Here is a 5433-nt window from a genome sequence, read left to right as displayed (position 1 = left end):
GTTGCTTATCAGTTTCAGGAGATTTTGGGCTGAGACAATGGGGTCTTCTAGATATACAATCATGTCATCTGCAAATAGAGACAATTTGACTTCCTCCTTTCCTATTAAATACACTTCATTTCTTTTTCTTGCCTGATTGCTCTGGCTAGAACTTCCAGTACTATATTGAATAGGAGTGGTGAGAGAGGGCATCCTTGTCTAGTGCCAGATTTCAAAGGAAGTGCTTTCACTTTTTGCCCATTCAGTAGGATATTGGCTGTTGGTTTGTCGTAAATAGCTTTCATTATTTTGAGATATGTTCTGTCAATACCTAGTTTATTGAGGGTTTTTAGCATAAAGGGATGTTGAATTTTGTCAAAGGCTTTCACTACATCTATTGAGATAATCATGTGGTTTTTGTCTTTGGTTCTGTTTATGTGGTGAATGATGATTATAGACTTGCATATGTTGAACCAGCCTTGCATCCCCAGCATGAATCCTACTTGATCATGGTGGATAAGCTTTTTGACGTGCTGTTGCAATTGGTTTGCCAGTATTTTATTGAAGATTTTTGCATCTGTGTTCATCATGAATATTGGCCTAAAGTTTTCTTTTCTTGCTGAGTCTCTGCCAGGTTTTGGTATCAGGATGATGTTGGTCTCATAAAATGATTTGGGAAGGATTCCCTCTTTTTGGATTGTTTGGAATAGTTTCAGAAGGAATGATACCAGCTCTTCTTTGTATGTCTGGTAGAATTTGGCTGTGAACCCATCTGGACCTGGGCTTTTTTGAGTGGTAGGCTCTTAATTGCTGCCTAAACTCCAGACCTTGTTATTAGTGTATTCAGAGTTTAGGCTTGGGAGGATGCAAGTGTCCAGGAATTTAACCATTTCTTCCAAGTTTACTAGTTTATGTGCATAGAGTTGTTTGTAATAATCTCTGATGATGGTTTGGATTTCTGTAGAATCTGTGGTGATATCCCCTTTATCCTTTTTTATTGCATCTATTTGATTATTCTCTGTTTTCTTTTTTATTGATCTGGTTAGTGGTGTGTCTATTTTGTTGATCTTTTCAAAAAACCAGCTCCTGGATTTATTGATTTTTTTTGAAGGGTTTTTTTGTGTCTCTATCTCCTTCAGTTCTGCTCTGATCTTAGTTATTTCTTGCCTTCTGCTAGGTTTTGAGTTTTTTTGGTCTTACTCCTCTTGCTCTTTCAATTTTGACGATAGGGTGTCAATTTTAGATCTCTCCTTTCTTCTCATGTGGGCCTTTATTGCTATATATTTTCCTCTAGAGACTGCTTTAAATGTGTCCCAGAGATTCTGGTATGTTGTGTCTTTGTTCTGGTTGGTTTCAAAGAACATCTTTATTTCTGCCTTCATTTCATTGTTTATCCAGCCAACATTCAAGAGCCAGTTGTTCAGTTTCCATGAAGCTGTGCAGTTCTGAATTAGTTTCTGAATTCTGAGTTTTAACTTGATCGTACTGTGGTCTGAGAGACTGTTCATGATTTCCGTTCTTTTGCACTTGCTGAGGAGTGATTTCCTTCCAATTATGTGGTCAATTTTAGAGTAGGTACAATGTGGTGCTGAGAAGAATGTATATTCTGTCGATTTAGGGTGGAGAGTTCTGTAAATGTCTATTAGGTTTGCTTTGTTCTGGTCTGAGTGCTAGTCCTGGATATTCTTGTTAATTTTCTGTCTTGTTGATCTGTCTAATATTGACAATGGGGTGTTAAAGTCTCCCACTGTTATTGTGTGGGAGTCTAAGTCTCTTTATAAGTCATTAAGAACTTGCCTTATGTATCTGGGTGCTCCTGTATTGGGTGCATATATATTTAGGATCGTTAGCTCTTCTTGTTGCATTGATCCTTTTACCATTATGTAATGTCCTTCTTTGTCTCTTTTGATCTTTGTTGCTTTAAAGTCTATTTTATCAGAGATGAGAATTGCAACTCCTGCTTTTTTTGCTCTCCATTTGCTTGGTAAATCTTCCTCCATTTCTTTATTTTGAGCCTTTGTGTATCCTTGCATGTTAGATCAGTTTCCTGGATACAACACATCCATGGGTTTTGGCTTTTTATTCAATTAGCCAGTCTGTGTCTTTTGATTGGAGCATTCAGCTCATTTACATTTAGGGTCAATGTTGTTATCTGTGAATTTGATCCTGCCATTTTGATGCTTGCTGGCTGTTTTGCCCATTAGTTGATGCAGTTTCTTCATTGTGTTGATGCTCTTTACCATTTGGTATGTTTTTGGAGTGGCACACACTGGTTGTACCTTTCTATGTTTAGTGCCTCTTTCAGGAACTCTTGTAAAGCTGGCCTGGTGGTGATGAAATCTCTGATTTCTTGCTTGTTTGCAAAGGATTTCATTTTTCCTTCACTTATGAAGCTTAGTTTGGCTGGATATGAAATTCTGGGTTGAAAGTTCTTTTCTTTAAGGATGTTGAATATTGCATCCTACTCTCTTCTGGCTTGTAGGATTTCTGCTGAGAGATCTGCTGTGAGTCTGATGGGCTTCCCTTTGTGGGTAACCTGACCTTTCTCTCTGGCTGCCCTTAGCATTTTCTCCTTCATTTCAACCCTTTTGAATCTGACAGTTATATGCCTTGGGGTTGCTCTTCTTGGGGAATATATTTGTGGTGTTGTCTGTATTTCCTGGACTTGAATATTGGCCTGCCTTGCTAAGTTGAGGATGTTTTCCTGGATAATATCCTGAAGAATATTTTCCAGCTTGGATTCATTCTCTCCATCACATTCAGGTACACCTATCAAACATAGATTAGGTCTTTTCACATAGTCCCGTATTTCTTGGAGACTTTGTTCATTCCTTTTTACACTTTTTTTCTCTAATCTTGCCTTCTCATTTTATTTCATTGAGTTGATCTTTGACCTCTGATATGCTTGATCAGTTTGGATGTTGAAACTTGTGTATGCTTCGTGAAGTTCTCCTGTTGTGTTTTTCAGCACCATCAATACACATATATTCCTCTCTAAGTTATTTATTCTTGTTAGCATTTCATCAAATCTTTTTTCAAGGTTCTTAGTTTCTTTGCAGTGGGTTAGAACATGTTCTTTTAGCTCCAAGAAGTTTCTTATTACCCACCTTTTGAAGCCTGATTCTGTCAATTCATCACACTCAATTCTCCATCCAGCCTTGTTCTCTTCCTGGTGAGGAGTTGTTATCCCTTGTAGGAGGAGAAGAGTTCTGGTTTCGGGTGTTTTCATCCTTTTTGTGCTGGTTTCTTCCCATCTTTGTGGATTTATCTACCTGTCATCTTTGTAGTTGTTGACTTTCAGATTGAGTCCCTGAGTGGACGTCCAGTTTGTTGATGATGAAGTTATTTCTTTCTGTTTCTCTGCAGTGGCTGCAGAACAGTAAGGGTTACTGCCAGTTTCTTCTTCTGCTATCTTTATCCCAGAAGGATACCTGCCAGATGTTAGTCTGAGCTCTCCTTTATGAGGTGACTCTTTGGAAATACAGGGGTCAGGGAGCTGCTTGAGGAGAGAGAGTCTGTCCTTTAGAGGAGCTCAAGTGCTGAGCTGTGAGCTCCATTGTTCATTCAGAGCTGCTGGGTAGGTACATTTAAGTCTGCTGCAGCAGAACTCATAAATCTCCCCTTTTTTTCCCCCAGGTGCTCTGTCCCTGGGAGTTAGGGCTTTATTTATGAGTTTCTGTTGTGCTGCTGCCTTTTTTCAGGCTGCCCTGCCCAGCAAGGAGGCAGCCTAGTCACTGTCTGCCTGCAGAGGCTTTGCTGAGCTGCTGTGGGCTCCGCCCAGCTGCCATGTGAACTTCCCTGCAGTCCTGTTTATGCAGGTATAGTTAGAACTGCCTTGGCAATGGTGGCTCACCACTATAATGGCGGACTCTTTCTGTAATGGTGGGCTGCCTCAGCAATGGCGGGTTGCCTCAGCAGTGGCAAACCACCTCCATAGTGGTGGACTGCCTCGGTAATGGCAGACGCCCCTCCCCCACAAAGATGGATTGTCCCGGGTTCAGCTGTGCTTGCTGTGAAACTCAATCCAGAGTGTTTCCAAATGCTGTTTTTTTGTGGGGGTGGGACAAGCCGAGCCTGACCACCTGGTTCACTGCCTCAGAGCCTTTTTTTTTTTTTTTTAGTTGAATGGCCGACTGTGTCCCAGGTGTTCGAGGCACCTGTTGAAAAGGTGCCGGGATCTGTGTGATTTCCCGTGTGGTGACCCACTGTGCTGGCTGAAACAGCCACGCTGAGATGCGTGGTGCTTTTTTGCCCAGGAATCGCCTGGCCTGGCTCCCTGTTTCAGTCCCCTTTTTAATCAGATGAATGGGTGACTCTGCCTTCCTGGAGCTCCAGTCGCCAGTTAAAACAGTGCTGGGACCCGTGTATTTTGTATGGAGAACCGCCACACCAGGGCACCGGCAAAACAGCTGTACCAGCGAAAACAGCCGTGCTGGCGATCCAGGGGGCTCCTCCACCTGGGAATTTCCTGGTCTGTGGGCAATAAAAATCTGTTTGGAAATGTGGCGTCCACTCACCCTCCGCGCTTTCACTGGGAGCTGCAATCCTGAGCTGCTCCTAATTGGCCATCTTGGTTCCCTCCTCCCAGACATAGTATTTTAAAAGAATCTCTTAAAAATGTGCATACCAAAAGGGGAATGCTGGTTCTTTGGTGCACATCATTAGCAGAGATGAGTTTATCAGGGGCGTGAGTCGAACTGAAAGTTACAGAAGAAATGGCTGTGTGCCCATTATCACATGACTCAAAAAATCCTAAGCCTCAGTTTCTTCATCTTCAAAAGGAAAGTGGCACTAAATACTTCACAAATTGGTGTGATGAGGCGAGATGATTTGTGGAAGTACCCAACAGTGTTTGGGGCATACTGATGTTCACTCTTGAATCTAAAACAGGCAGAACAATAATGAAGCATGGCAGGGAGAGTAAAACGAATGCAAACCCTGATAGTACTCACAGTGCCAACTCTTAGCATTGGGAGAGCAACATAATACTTGGAGCAAAGAAGATATGTCCTGGATGACAGATGCCATGGGAAAAACGGGATGACTTGACACAGGCAGGAGGTCCTCCAAAAGACATATTCTCACCAAGTATAGTTTTAACTACAGATTTTCTCTAGTGTTTTAAAACTTTTCTTGGTAGTCTGAAATAATATTAAAACCTACCTAGGCTGGGCACCATAGCTCACGCCTGTAATCCCAGCACTATGGGAGGCTGAGGCGGGTGGATCATGAGGTCAGGAGTTCAAGACCAGCATGGCCAAGTTGGTGAAACCCTGTCTCTACTGAAAACACCAAAATTATCTGGGCTTGGTGGCAGGTGCCTGTAATCCCATCTACTAGGGAGGCTGAAGCAGAGAATTGCTTGAACCCGGGAGGCAGAGGTTGCAGTAAGTCAAGATTGTGCCACTGCACTCCACCTGGGGTGACAGAGGGAGACTCCATCTCAAAAAAAAA

Source organism: Cebus imitator, unplaced genomic scaffold (genome assembly GCF_001604975.1).
Source record: "Cebus imitator isolate Cc_AM_T3 unplaced genomic scaffold, Cebus_imitator-1.0 Scaffold156, whole genome shotgun sequence".
NCBI lineage: Eukaryota > Metazoa > Chordata > Mammalia > Primates > Cebidae > Cebus > Cebus imitator.
The sequence above is the reverse complement of the archived record's forward strand: the minus strand, read 5'-3'. Positions refer to the sequence as shown.